A 14,817-nucleotide genomic window follows, 5' to 3' on the forward strand; every position below is an offset into this window, starting at 1 on the left:
ACTTAACCAATGTACAAGATTTGCTTGACCTCAATCATATATACAAACATATTTCCTTTGCAAGGATTCATATGTAGTACATGTATTATAAACATGCATAATTAGCAACATGAACAAATAGCAATTGCAAATACGCAAAGTTCACAAACCTAAACAAGGCACACAATATCCGGCCCAAAAAATGGCCACCACGACAGGTCAAGGTCAACGTAATACATTGATCACCTACATTTAGACCTATTAATAAAATAAACACTGTAAATATACTGAAACACACATATAACTCAAACACCGTTGTGTCACCGAAGTGCATGTATGTAAAACTCAATTATATTCTCCCATTAAGTATAAATAGAAAACATTAAGCTACAAACTAGTTCTCAATTCTATATGTCTGATTAAAGCAAATGCTAAATATTGAATTCTGCTTCCTAACAGCATTGTTTAGCAAAGAATCTCTTACAATACCTTGCACACGATATAGTGAATCTATGCACTCAAAATATTCACTGACAAATTATTGTGTACTTGAAAATGACAAATATATCACCAAAAACTTACACAACATCAGACACGTCTTTGTTGTTCTGTATCTCGTGCAAAAATACCGCCAATAGCAGGTTCTATTATTACACATACTGACCAATCACTGACCGTCTTCATAAGTGTGAAAAATATTACACGAAATTATTTTAACTCAACAAGAGATACTTTTACCCAAAATTAATAGAATATAATACTCTTCAAAGTCAATTATAATTAATTTTACAATACTAATCAGACACACAGAATACCAAAAATATCTAAGTAGTTGCAGAGTCTCAATGGCGCAGAGGTTAATGCCTATCGTCCATCACACGCGACCCCCTCTCGGCACCCGATTCGAATCCCATCTGATACAACTTATTTCTTTTTTTTTTTTTTTTTTTTTATAAAATATGTTCTCCCCTTACAAATCTCCCAACTTTTTATCATTGCTTACCACAGCAATGGGAAAATTTACTTCAACTCTAAAAATATGTAAACATTGACATCAAAATAAATTTTAAAAATATATACAATATTTCTTTCTGCACAAGACACTCTAAACTATGTCTCTATTCTGACTTTGTTTAGTCCAAGAATCACTAAGGGTTGCGCTTAATGTAACACCAAGATTCACAATAGCATCACTAAGTTCCTTAAAGTTTGAATTCTGGACCGAAATCTGATTACAAGAGTTTGACGACACGACACTTTGCGGTAATTTAAACGGATTGGAATGTTTTCCAGCCGTTGTTCGTTTACTCCGGCGCGGCTGTTCTGGTTCAACGAACTCTTCGTCTGATTTGCGATGACTCGACGACTCCTCAGCCTGGATCACTTCTTGTATTTGTTCTGGAATGTAATCACTATCTGAATCCTCCGTCTCGGAATCATCACTACTAGCGGTCACTTTTTCACCGGTGTCTAAAATTTCCTTCCTAGTGACGTTTTTTATTGGACCAGATCCATCCGCGAGTTGAATAGAATACACATTATCACCAAGATATTTCACAACTTTATACGGAGTGGAACACCACGTGTCTTGTATCTTGTTGCGTCCAAGAACTCTGTTCTTCGTTAGAACTCGGGTTCCTATCGGAATAAATGAATCTGTAGACTTTTTGTTCCTCTGTTTGTTCCTTTGTTCAGCCGATTTCCTCAAGTTAGCGGATGAACACTCGTAGACTTCACACATCCTCTTTTTGTGGCTCTCTAACCAATCATCAAAGGATACAGGTACGTTAGCATCACTACTTGACGAATTCCTGGTTCCAAGGAGGAAGTCCACCGGTAAGACAGGTTCTCGACCAAAGAACAAGAAATGTGGAGAGTATCCCGTAGATGAGTGCACTGTGGAGTTGTATATATAAACCAACTCTGGAAGATACTCCGGCCATCTCTGTTTTCTTTCAGGTGGTAACGTTTTTAAGCGATCATGCATGGTGCGATTGAATCGCTCACATTGGCCGTTGCCTTCAGGGTGATAAGGCGTTGTGCGTGATTTTTCTATATGATAAAAATTACACAGTTCTCGGACAACAGAACTTTCAAAGTTTCGTCCCTGGTCGCTATGTATACGTGCTGGAACGCCAAACTTGACAAACCAGTCTTTAACAAGGATTTTTGCCACATTTGTTGCTTTTTGATCCTTGCAAGCTACAGCTTGCGTAAATTTGGTAAATATGTCCGTCATAATTAACACGTTTTCACGTCCATCTGACGACCTTTCCAACACTGTGAAATCAATAGCGAGAATTTCTAAGGGTTTGTATGCCATAAGATTGCTGACTGGGGGGTTAATGGCAGGAAGGGGAGCCTTCCCTATCAAACATCTCTCACAGGACTTGCACCATTTTTGAACATCTTGTAGCATGCTTGGCCAGAAACATCTTTTCTTTAGCAATGAATATGTCTTTTCAATGCCTTGGTGTCCCGCATGATTGTGAACACTCTGTAGAACTTTTTGTTTTAGAACTTCCGGAAGCAAAAGCTGATTCTGTTCTCCTGTTTCATCCTGAATTTTCCTGAATATCACAGAGTTCTCAAAAAATAGTCTGTCTCTTTGATTAAGTAGTTTCCTGACACTTTTGTGCTCCTGTTTCAATTCATAAACTGACGGTTTATCGTCTCGATCCATCCAATAACGCACTCTACTTAAGACCGGATCATGTTCCTGAAGTGCCGCAATGTCTGTTGGGATAAATTCAGGTAATGTAGCTGTCGCACACACGGAACGCAACTGAACGTTAGCTGCTTCTTCACCAATATAGTTCATGTTTCCCTTTAACACCTCCAATGATGTACTCTGCGTAATCCTGTTTAGTGTATCCACAACACTTTCTATCTCCGATGAAATAGGTCGTCGACTCAGAGCATCCGCATTTCGATTGACCCTTCCAGAACGGTATTTCACCGAGAAGTTGAACTGAGCCAATTCTCCGATCCAGCGCATTGTAGTTGCGTCGACACGCTGCTTGGCTTTGTGGATATAACTTAACGGATTATTGTCAGTATACACAATAAATTTCGATCCAAGAAGGTAGTCCCGAAATTTTTCGCTAACTGACCACTTGAGTGCTAATAATTCCAGTTTCATAGAACTATATTTCTCCATGTTTTTCTCTGCTTTTCTGAGTGATCTTGATGCGTAGGCAATCACTACTTTACCATTTGGTGTCTCTTGCGACAAAACGGCTCCAAGACCTTCAAGACTAGCGTCCGTCTCCAAGATGAATTCTCGAGTGAAATCAGGAAATCCCAACACTGGTGCAGACGTAAGTCTCTCTTTCAATGTTTCGAATGCCCGAGTACACTCTTCAGTCCATAGTGCTTGAAATTGTTCGGATTTCAGTTTGGTGTTTTTCGGTTTAGACAATAAAGAATGGAGAGGAGATGCGATACTGGCAAATCCCTGTACAAACTTACGATAATAACTAGCCAGTCCAAGGAATGAACGTAGTTGTTTTTCGGTGACTGGAATGGGCCATGATCGGATTACTGCTGTTTTATCTGGGTCGGTTGCAACACCGTTCTCGGACACAATATGTCCTAAGAACCTAACCTCCTTCTGGAAGAAATGACACTTTGACATTTTCACTTTAAGTCCATGTAACTTAAGTTTGGTAAACACTTTGTCCAGTCTAAGAATGTGTTCTTCTATAGTCCGTGAAAATACCAAAATGTCATCTAAATACAGTACAAGAATATCAAAGTTTTCATCACCGAGACACGCTTCCATCAGTCTTTGGAACGTTGCCGGACTGTTACACAAACCGAACGGCATTCTCACATACTCAAACAGTCCTCCAGTTCCTACTCGGAATGCGGTCTTTGGAATATCCTCAGTTTTGACGGCCACTTGATGATATCCTTGTATTAGATCTATGCTGCTGAAGTATTTGGCTCCATTCAACACATCTAATGCTTCTTCTATCCTCGGTAAAGGGTATGCATCCTTTATCGTTTTCGTATTGAGAGCTCTATAATCAACACAGAGTCTGATACTATTGTCCTTTTTTCTAACTATCACCACAGGCGATGCGTAAGGACTGATGCTCTTTCGGATTATTCCTTGATTTAGTAAGTTTTCTATGTGTTGTTTCACTTCCACTATCTGATTTGGTGGTATCCTACGATGAGGAATTTTTACTGGTTGATCGTCTGTCAAGGTAATAGGATGAGTGACAGTTTGTGTATATCCTAAGTCTTCGTCAGTTTTGGCGAAAACATCATGATGTTTGACAAACAGTTCACGTAGTTTATCCTTTTGTTCTGTTGTGAATGTTTCATGTCCCACATCCAAGTCAGATAAAATGTTTTCAACATCAAATGAATCTGTATAAGGCGACGTTGAAACTCTACGGATGTTGATTTCAGATTTCTCAATGTCAACAACATATTCATCCTCTGTGGATTTCAAAATATCAACAAGGTGTAACGTACCGATGCGACTTTTTGGTTGAATCCAAACGTCTTCATGCCCAATGTTTATTATCCTAACAGGAATTCTTCCATTGTCAACAACACCAAGAGTGTCTATCACCATGACGTTTCTCGGCAGAGATCCATTTTCTGCAGTGACAGCCTGTACAACTGCAGTGTAGGGTTCGTTCCGCTTGTTTTGTCTTGTAGATCCCATGACAACTTTCATCGAATTAGCGGGAATTCTAACACACTCTGTACCAGCAACTTTAACAAGTCCAATTTTTACAGAGTTTTCCTTGTCGGCTAAAGTTAAGACAGACATGACATTATTCCATACTGGGTTATCCATTAACGAACAAGAATGTTCTGAAGTTCTGATGTTCTTTAATACATTACATCCTAATATCACTTGAATAGCATTTGGGTCTTTTGTCACAGTTTCAACTAACATGCCCACGTTACTGAACACACTGTCTTGTATTTTTAGAGTCACTTCTATATATCCTAAATACGGAATTTGCTCCTGATTCGCGGCAGTAAGTCGTAAAAACTTGGTAGTGTCCATTATACTAGTTTTCTGTAGAAACTGATTATAAAATAGTTCTGAGACTGTTGACACCTCTGCTCCTGTATCCAATAAACAGTCAACACTATGTCCATTTATTTCCACTGATGTCACCGGACAGTCCCTGACTGCATTTTGAATTTTATTTTTAATGTTGTCTGTTGAGCCTTTGTCCTGACCCTCCACTAGACGGCTCGCTACTGTGGGGGATTTCCATTTGGGTCACTCTTCGGTTTGCTCTTTTTATTGGGACGACTGGGACAGTCACGAGCAAAGTGTCCTTTACCAGTACACGTATAACAAACAATGTCCTTGTTGTTCCCTTTGCCTCGTCCTCGTCCATTCGGGCTAGAATATGGTTTTTTTTCGTTCACCTTCTCTAGTGTGTTTTGTAATGCGTTAATTTGTTCCTGTTGTTTTTCAAGCATAAGTTGTTGTTTTTGCAAAAGTTCCTTCCATGCGTCTGTGCGTTCTGTTGACACTGATGCTGAAGCACACACTTTCCGCTCTTTCGGGGGGTTGTCATCTACCCATTTCAACATACGCAAACGAAATTCTTGAAATGGAATAGGTCCTTTTTCAACTACGATCTTTCTAAGTTCTTGACCGACTGTTCTGTCTTTGATTCCATCTATGAAACGTTCGGTTATATTAATGTCCAAAATTTGCATTTTCTTGTCGACTCGTCTGTTGATTCGTTCCATCATCTGCAGTAGTACACGCGAGTAATTTTCAAGCGTTTCACTGTCTTTTTGATCCCGTTGGTAGAATTTCTGTAGTAATTGTGAAACAGTATCTTTAGTGACGAAAATTTGTTCTAAAATGTTTAAGATTTCCTCGCCGGTTTTCCGTTGCTCTATAGGAAGTAAACGGACTTCTGTTTTAGCACTACCAGCCAAATGGTCCATCACAAAATCTGCATGACCGTCTTTGGATGTTGTTGCTCTTACGTGTTCCCTCATTTCGGTTATCCAGTCGTTGACATCCGGATCTGTATCTTTCTCAGGACGTCCACTGAATTTTTTAAATTTCCTCTCATTTTTCACATACACAACTGGTGCAGGTTTCTCTCTAGACTCCTTCTCCTCGTAAGATTTTAATTTTTTCTGAAGTTGGTGCAACTCCTTCTTCATATCCAGATTTGCCTGATGTTCCTGTGTCTCCCTGGCTTCCAAGGCCTTAACTTTGTCAACGAGGCCTTGGATGAGCTGCTCCATGACTCGTCGAGTATTGCACACTGTCACACGAACACTAAATCGAAGTGAATCCTGTCCACGACGCCATTTGTAACACACAAGTTCTTTTCACCTTTACACATATAAATGTAAATAAGATCCCTCTATATAATGCTTGGCCCCTGAAACTATTTCGTTGAGTAATATTAGTTTTATCTTTACGTTCATATGCACATTTGAAACGCAGGTTATTTCAACTATTAAAATAAAAGCTGAAAAGATTATTTCTTCAAAAAAAATAATAATAACGTTTGCCAATGCTGAAATAGATTCCAACAGGGATAAAAATCCAGTGGCTGACTCTCTAAGCTTTTTTCAAAAGCTAAACTTGTAGATAATTATACTACGTCAGCCGTAGACCAAGCTAATACTCTCCCTACCAAACGCTTACTTGCTTCTGCTGAAATTATATATTTTACATGTACATAAAAGTGGTGATGAATTTGAACCCAAACACTGGATTTTCAGTAAAATATTTCGTCTTGCATAAAAAGACACGAAGTTCGGTGTTTATGTGAACATGTCTTTTTGTCTGTGATGTAGGCCTATATACTATCTATAAGAAATTTATTAATTTTTGCTAATACACCTCTTGGATTTAGACCAAAAATGATAATTGTAAACATGTATGATATGAAGGGGAGACTTATCTTAAGAGAGGGGGCGAGTTGTCTTGAGGGCGAGTTTTCTTAGGGGCGAGTTGTCCGGAAGAGGGGCGAGTTGTGGTGGCAGGGGACAGTTTCTTTGGTTTTGAAACATGTGGATAGGGGGTATACACCAAAGTCAGATTATGACAGACTAATGAAAAATCATATTTCCCTTTTATGTCAATACTTGTATTTCATATTAGTGTAGTTAATAAATTATGACCCTAAATTACATGTAATCTATAAATACTGTTGCTGGTGCACAAAACATGCTCTGAGCAGGTTCCCCTTTTTTGCTTTGATTTTCCCTCATTTGGGCTAATCCGCACCACCCCCACACCATCACAGTACCAAACATGGGGATTTAGACACTGTGCACAATCAAGAACCCTACCTGCCCTTCTCAAAAATCTACCTCTCATATGGGGCCATCCACCTTCCCTCACAGCTACAGACCTTTTGCTAGACCCTGCATGTTTTCACCGGAATTTCTTCAGCAACTGACCATGTGTCTTAGTTTCGTATTTGCACCCATCTATATGCTAGGAATCATGGTGACACCTACATGTTGTATATCAACATTTTTACTAAGCACTCAGCTACATTTGACATGCATCCTAAAATTATTGTATACATTTTTACACATGTAATATCACTTCAAATACGGGGTAATTCATGAACGGGCCTATAGTGCGAAACTGTCCCCTGCTACCTGTCCCGAAGCAATCTCTCACCAGAGGGCGTTACGCTACGCTCCACCAATCTCTCACCAGAGGGCGCATTACGCTGCGCTACAACACCTCTCTCAACGTCTAAATGTCAAGATTCTTGGCAAAACTTACCTATACCTATAGCATCATGGATAATAATTTTATAAGTTTACGTTTTATGCTTTAAATCTTAAAGTAGGTTCACAAAAACAACGAATTCCATGATTATACTAGTATTATTGAATGAATGAATATTTATATAAACCTTCTAATTCGCTCAGGTGTCTCATATTTACCATCTTCTGATTTTAAAAAATTCAGAGAAGTCTCTGATTTGCTCAGATATTATCATTACAGTTCGATATGCTAAGTTAGTTTTTGTACATTTTGATATAACTTTTTAGACGTTGACAGAGGTATTAGTCGAGCGTAGCGGGAACGATAACTCTGGGTAGAGATTGACGCTCCACAACACCATTCTCTCACCAGAGGGCGCGCTACGCAAGCTTCACTTTGTGGAGCGTAGCGTAACGCCCTCTGGTGAGAGATTGCCACAACACCTCTGTTATCGTCTAATTTACAAGAATTTTGTAAAACAGAGCGTCTTTGAAAATAAAATAAATCTGCATCATTTTCATAAATAAAACATACATTTATGAGTTTAAAACACATTGGTAGGTATCGAAACGCTGTATTACGTTAGTGCAACCTCCATATTTATGGAACTATTTTGTCTTGTCAAATGTATTATTTCACTTTCACTTCTTAACTATGGACTCTACATTAAAAATAACTAGCGAGATCATAATAATGAAAATCTGACATTGCACAAAGAACAGAAACGTGTCTTTCTGTTGAAGTCAAAGACGTCATTTTGTCCGTGCGAGATCATGTGGTTAGCCGAACTATTTATCAGACGATAACAGGGGCGAGTTGTCTCGAGGGCGAGTTGTCCTGATACCGTCTGGGTCACCTACACGTTTGTCAATGCAGTGTTCTAGAAGAATGTGCTACACGGGCAGATGAAAACAAGCGGTATTCTCGCGAGATTATACTTACTTGAGTGAAACGTCACCAATAGATAATATATTTCCGGAATAATTGTTGGCGTATAATACGCCATATTCAAATTCGAAAAATTAATCTTAATAAAATATTTTCTAATAGATATAAAATACCTTACATATCCAATTACATGACAAATTTTGCTAGGTATATTTGGAATGAAATTACACGGTATTTTTGGTAGGCTTTATATCAGAGACATATATTATTTTTTTCAATCTACATGTAGATAGGGCTAATATTGACTATAAATCAAATTATTTTTTCCTTACAATATGCAAGAAAGTTGCCAGAAATTTTACTGAACTTCCATTTTTGTTGCACATAAGAATCTTAAGAGCATCAGACAGACACATAGCGTGGTTTTTTTTCTGAAGGGAAAGGGGGGGGGGGGGGTAACGTAGCAGAGGATACCTCGCGATCGTCTAAAATTCTTGACTATCAAACGAAAATAAAAAAGGGACCAAAAAAAACCATAACAGATGTTCTCTATTCCAAACTTCAACAGCATACGTGTAAAGAAGGGGGGCAGATTCGTCCTACCATGCAGTGTAAAGGGGGGGGGGGTGTCAGCCAGTATATCATAATTTGCAAGGGATGATAATTTACTATGCATATAAATATAACGGAAAATCAACTTTATCAAAATTAAAAGTGTCCCGTCTCTGATTTAAAGCGCATGAGAGTAAAGGATATTAAATTGGAATGGGACGGTGGTAAAATGGATTTCTTTTAGATCCAGTGATACGGTATGTATCAATATCTCACCAGAGCTCACAGAAAGTAGAACTGACTTCATAATGACTTATGAAGGTGATCAGTGGGGAATTAACATATTCTGGTGATATTACTGGTTCTACAGGTATATATTTTGTAGACAGTGGGGGGGTGGGGGGGTGGGGGTGGGGGGTGGTGGTATGTACACAACATCTGTACACGTACACTATCCACACTTCAGGTGTCTGTGCATTATGCAAGCACTAGTGTTTGCACAGTTTTATAAGACACATGAAAGATAATGACAGGGATGTCAATAAGGATCAACAAGCTCCACTTTTAATTTGGTGTCTTCGTGCATTAAATAAAGTATTTCTCATTTCCCACAAAATCTTCAAAGAAGAACACTTTAACAAGAGATGGGAGATGTCTCTCATTATTCATGGAAATAATTGTCATTAACACTATTCTTTTAACCCCATAACTGGCCCTGTGAAATGAAACTTCTTGGTGTACAAATAGATGAATGTCTAACCTGGTCTGTACACATTGATTCTTTATGCAAGAAACTTTCACAGAAAATAGGCATTTTACGTCGTCTGCAAACTTTTATGTCAAATGCAGCATTATTGAAAATTTATAACACTGTTATATTTCCTCATTTTAACTATTGTTGCACAGTTTGGTGCTCAGCCAAAAACAGAGTTTTTATTGACAGACTTTTTAAGTTACAGAAAAGGGCAGTCAGAATTATATTGAAGGTGAAAGTAACTCAGACTTCTACAGCTGATATTTTTAGTGTTCTTAAATGGATGCCTGTTCATGATTATTTTGTATATAGAAAACTAGTGCTTGCTTTTAAGGTTCTTAATAACATGACACCAGAATATATGAACGTTTTTAATTTTGTCAACCAAGTTAGTTCCAGAACAACAAGAAGTAGCGATAGTGGCATTTTATATTTACCAAAAGTTCGAACTGAATATTATAAACGGTCTTTTAAGGTATCCTCCACAATTTTATGGAATCAGTTGCCCAAGTCTGTCAGAAGCTGTGGTTCTATTACATCTTTTAAATCAGCATATTTGCAGCATTATTTCTCAAATGAGTGATATATAGATGTGATGTATGTATATGTGTATATGTATGTATATGTATGTATGTGTGTGTATATATGTGTATGTATGTATGTATATATATATATATATGTGTGTGTATATATATATATATATATATATATATGTGTGTGTGTGTGTGTGTGTGTGTGTGTGTGTGTGTGTGTGTGTGTGTATATATATATATATATGTTTATTTTTTCCCCAGTGATATCGTGTGTGTATTTTATGTATATATTTTATATTATGTTATCTATTTTTCTATTCTCTCATTTATCTGTCTGTGAATATGTTTTATACAGGACCACAATGTAAACTAGTCATTTGTACTAATTGTGCTATCCTGTCTAAATAAAAGAATTTATTATTATTATTATTATTATGCATAACCACACGACCTCTATCCTTGCCCTTGGTGACTAGGTACACAGACTTTTGAATAACAGTTGACCTTTGCTGTTCACTACAGTTTAAATCACAACTCTGATTACGTCAGCCTGCTTTTCTCTTAACTGGTCCCCTATTGTGACAGCTCCCAAGACCAGTTAAGGTAGTACTCTACATCGTCATAATGGCTGACTTCCTTTAAAAACATGGATGAAAAAATCGATATCAGCAATATTTGACTTTTCCTTTTCTATTTAAATACCTAGCCGAGTAGCTCAGTAGGTTAGAATACCGAATGCTGAACTGTAGGTCGTAAGTTCGAGTCCAGCAGGGGTTTTAAATTTTTTTCAGATTACCTTCTACTAAAACTGTATTTTTTGACAAAATAAAGTAAATTTGAAATTTTTCAACTTCAAAATATTGTTGTACATATCCTCCACTTTTCATCTACATCAAATTTCTCTGGTGTAGCATACCTCCTTAACGTAAACCCGAGGTATGTTCAGTAGAGCGAGTGCTCGCTAACAGTGTCTTACATGGCGCGCACCTGTCAACTGAACGGCGGCGAGCGCTCGTTTTTTATCCAATATGGCGGACAAATTGACTTTATAACTGTTACGAAAGTCACAATTGTAGATTTTTAACGATTTAGCATTTACAATGATTTTCGGAATAATACGATCGACAGAGGTTCTGATTTTAGATGCTTTGTGACGACAGGGCCGTAAATTACATGGAGGCGGAGGAGGCAGCTGCCTCCTCCAACTTTTGAGCCAAAAAAATTAAAATTTAAAGTTCATTAGAATTTATGTTGTTTCCAATAACTAAGAACATGATACCTCCCTTAAAAAGCATTCCAAATCTTTCTTTTAGAATGAGTTAGTCAAGTAACATCTTAGAAGGCCCTAGAATCAAGGATTTTGCACGAAACGTGTTCAGTGTGCACAAAATGTGCTCAGCGTCTTATATGTATATAATCTTAATATTGGAATCCGATCTGAAGCTTGGTCGATCGTCTGAAGATCCATTGTTATTGATGATAGCAGGCGATAAAGACATATGACAGACGAATCACTTATTTGTAACTATGGATTCTAAAAATGTTACATAGAGACAAAAAGTGGTAAAATTTGTCATTTCTCAGAGGCAAACTATTGTTTTCAAAGTCCTTGTCTTTTCCCGTCAACTGTACGACGCAAATAAAGTTCAAATTCGACATTCCGGAATATACAGAAGCTATCAGAGGGCAGCTTTCGTCAAAAATAAAATGAAAGATCCACTGATCAACACATTCGACGCCATATTGGATTACAAGGCGAACTACATCGGGAGCAGGTTCGCGAGCGATCGCGAGCACTTTGGCGAACTCTACCGTTCAGAAGCGAGCGCCCGCGAACAATCGCGAGCGCTCGCTCTGCTGAACAGGCCTCCGGTGTAGCGGTGATCGCTGTCGCTGGTGCTCAGGGTCGCTCTAAATATATTATGGATTAAAAGCAAGTAAGTGTTGATTTCCTTGTGACGGTTTTGTGCATTACTGCTAAATGTTTGAAAACAAGTTGTCTATTGCGTAAATCCAGGCACATCTGAATCGAAACGTCGGTCGAAGTATAAACCGTCACCGACTCCGGCATTTACACGTTTTCCAGAATCAAAATATGAATGCTTGCGAAGAGAAGTTGATGAAGGCTATGCCTCTCGACTTCTCTGAAGAGAATAAGATTAGCCCTACTTACCTTATCTCACCTCAGCTCTGGTTTCATTCTCTCACCAGAGGGCGCATTACGCAAGCTTCACATACACCTCTGTCAACGCTTGGAATCACGTGACAATATAATCACATGATATAAACAATCATTCTCGGTTTCCTATCCCTTTAAAAGTTCAGGCAACAGGTGATACATCAGGCTCTTTTCATAGCCAACTGACACTTTAATAAGTGCATATTTACCATTTAGCTGTTTGTCTCTTATTTTACAAGTTTTATCATATTTTTACAGCCTTTCTTTCTTTTGACTCCATATTTACATTTAAATCTCCACCACGTGCATATCCTACATTCATACGCATATTACGAAGTAGTTCCAAATTTATGATCAGAAAACGGTGATTTTAAACAATTTACAGTAAGCATCAATTTGATTGCACCAAAAATATATAATATGACTAAATATTTAGTCCAAAACATAAATGTTGGATCAAAGAAACTTTTACAAGATTTCTGTAAAAAGCCGTTGACAGAGGTGTAGTGCGAGGAGCGCACGAATGCTCTGGTTTGTCCAGATATCTGTTTGCCCAACTTTCAGTTTTGTATTCTTCATGGGATTTATGCGATTGATCGTTGTTCATCATTTTCACTGGTGTATTATAACGGTAAGAAAGAAAGAAAAAAGTTTTTCCTTGAACGTCTCCGCTTCGTTTGTTTATTGCCGCCATTGCGCACTAGTATTCCGGATAAATACTATTTACCGGATACGTCTCTTTCATTTTGCTCACTTCCGCGCGAGACCATGGGTTGTTTTCGAATGTGCTACACGGGCAGTAGTCTCGTGCAACCAGACGCTCTGCTTTTTCCGTAAATATCCGAAGAGCAGAGAGTCTGGTAAAGATACGCGATAACGTTTGTAACGCCAGAACGAGGCTTACCCAAATTTCGGTATTTAATTTGATTGGTTGATTCAACACACCTTCAAAATAACGACTACCGAAGAAATTTGTAATAGATTGAATTTGCCGTTTAAGCTTAAGGATTTACAACTAGAGTATTTATAAAAACTATTGTAAAAGGAAAGGATTTATTTGCTGTTCTACCGACTGAAAATGGTAAAATCGTTTTATTAAAATTACTTTAGGAGGCAAAAGTGAAAGTACAATTTCCAGCTGACAAAGAGCGTATTTTTTCTTATTGTACATGTAGTAGTGATTTTCCCATTAGTATCACTAATGAAGGATCAACTAATTAGCATCAAATTTCGGAATTGACTGTTTATGTCAGAGAGAATCCAACGGAAACTAAATTAGCGCTCCCTAGCGGTAACAGTTATTATCGCGTGTCTTTACCAGACTCTCTGCTTGTCGGAATTCTACGGAGACAGCCGAGTGCCTGGTTGAACGAGACTACACGGGCAGATGAAAACAACCCATGGTCTCGCGCGGCAAGCTCCGGTCAGCTCAGTATGTTCCGTTACGCTACAACTCCAATAACATCGCTGTCACAGGCTTTCAGATATGAACCTGTTGACGGCATGACGTCACAGTTGCAAAAGCACGGTAAATTATAAAGCTGATGTTTAGGGAAAAAAATTATGACATTCACAGCAAAATGTTTACGCGATCATTCAATTTCATTGTGCATGTAGTGGTTCCTTAATGTCGATATCGGTTTCCTTGCATCTAATATATTATCAAGTCTTAGATTATCATTTCCTTTCAAATTTCTTCAAATAAATATCCATAGACCGTTATTAATAACGTACTATATAAATCAATGAAAGAGAAGTAAAGTAAGTAGAATTGTAGAGTCAAATTATTTGATTCAGATAAATGCAATTTCGCTAGAATCAGATAAGAAAACGTCCATTCGTAATCCAGCAATATCTACATTTTAACTCATGAGAAATCTGATAACAGTTTCAATATTCAGACAGATCATGAGATGGAAACCAATGTAATTGAGATGAAAAGGGAGTGCAACCATCCTTCCATGACACATGCATTGGGAAGGTAACAGCTAAGTATATACATATAAATGATATTAAAATCCCACACTTATTCCATATAATGTCCCTTGAACATTATAAGTATTTACTTCTTCCAAATACATGTAGTTCAAAATAAAGTCAGAAATTCTAAACATTTTTTTTTAAATTAAAGTTTATTTCAGGAAACAAAGCCTGCCTGAAACTCCAAAATGACATTTCCAGAAAGCTG

Source organism: Ostrea edulis, chromosome 3 (assembly GCF_947568905.1).
Source record: "Ostrea edulis chromosome 3, xbOstEdul1.1, whole genome shotgun sequence".
NCBI classification, from domain to species: Eukaryota; Metazoa; Mollusca; class Bivalvia; order Ostreida; family Ostreidae; genus Ostrea; species Ostrea edulis.